The sequence below is a fragment of the Cebus imitator genome, unplaced genomic scaffold, assembly GCF_001604975.1.
Source record: "Cebus imitator isolate Cc_AM_T3 unplaced genomic scaffold, Cebus_imitator-1.0 Scaffold223, whole genome shotgun sequence".
Classification (NCBI taxonomy): Eukaryota; Metazoa; Chordata; class Mammalia; order Primates; family Cebidae; genus Cebus; species Cebus imitator.
In genome coordinates, this window is record NW_016107538.1 from 1,540,074 (window position 1) to 1,541,411 (window position 1,338).

Consider the following 1,338-nt stretch of genomic DNA (forward strand, 5'->3'; position numbering starts at 1 on the left):
CTAAAAATATAACAATTATCTGGATGTGGTGGTGCATGCCTGTAATCCCAGTTGCTCAGGAGGCTGAGACAGGAGAACTGCTTGAACCTGGGAGGCAGAGGTTGCAATGAGCCGAGATCGCACCACTGCACTCCAGCCTGGGCAACAGAGCGAGACTCCGTCTCAAAAATAAATAAATAAATAAATAAAAATACAAAAATTAGCCAGACATGGTGGTGGGCGTCTGCAGTCCCAGCTACTCAGGAGACTGAGGCAGGAGAATCACTTGAACCCAGGAGGGGGAGGATGCAGTGAGCCGTGATGGTGCCATTGCACTCCAGCAGCCTGGGCAATAAGAGTAAGACTCCGTCTCAAAAAAAAAAAAAGTTAAGTTCTGTGTTAAGTGTATTTTACTACAATTAAAAAAAAAAAAAGCCTCTGGGGACTCCAAACCCCTCCCCGTGGACAGAGACTTGGCCCTTCCCTTCCTCCCAGCCTCCTTACCTCCACCCTCCTGCCATCTCCCCATCCACCCAGCCTCCTCGCCTTATCCCAAGCACCCAAAGCTGCTTCTGGCTCACGACAGCCATTGCTGTGCCCTCTGTTGAGAATATTTCCTCCTCCACCCTACAGTGGCTCAATCATTCTTTCAGGTCTCAACTTAAACATCCGCTCTTTATTTATTTATCCATTTTTATTTATTTATTTACTTTTTGAGATGGTGTCTCGCTCTGTCGCCCAGACTGGAGTGCAATGGCATGATCTCGGCTCACTACAACCTCTGCCTCCCCGGTTCAAGTGAATCTCCTGCCTCAGCCTCCTGAGTAGCTGGGATTACAGGCGCGCGCCACCACACCCGGCTAATTTTTGTATTTTTAGTACAGACTTGGTTTCACCATGTTAGGCTGGTCTCGAACTGCTGACCTCGTTATCTGCCCGCCTCGGCCTCCTGTAGTGCTGGGATTGTAGGCCTGAGCCACTGTACCTGGCCATATCCCCTCTTTAGAAAGGCTTCCCAGACCATCCCATCCGAAGGGTACTTGGTCCCAGCCATTCTCCATCACGTTGTCCTGTGCATTTCCTTCACAAAATTTAAGCCGGGTGTGGTGTCTCACGCCTGTAATCCCATCACTATGGGAGGCTGAGGTGGGCAGATAACCTGAGGTCAGGAGTTTGAGACCAACTTGGCCAACACAGTGAAACCCGTCTCTACTAGAAATTCAAAAATTAGCTGGGCATGGTGGCGCATGCCTGTAATCCCAGCTACTCGGGAGGCTGAGACAGAGAATCGCTTGAACCTGGGAGACGGAGGTTGCAATGAGCCAAGATCGCACCATTGCACTCCAGCCTGGGCAACAA

At 50.2% G+C, this 1,338-nt stretch overlaps 1 protein-coding gene across 5 annotated transcripts in view; it reads right to left on the bottom strand.

Annotated features, from left to right (window-relative positions):
• Positions 1-1,338, bottom strand: part of TRPV2 (transient receptor potential cation channel subfamily V member 2) — a 27,185-nt gene that overhangs the window by 11,796 nt on the left and 14,051 nt on the right. The gene's annotated exons all lie outside the window — the stretch shown is intronic.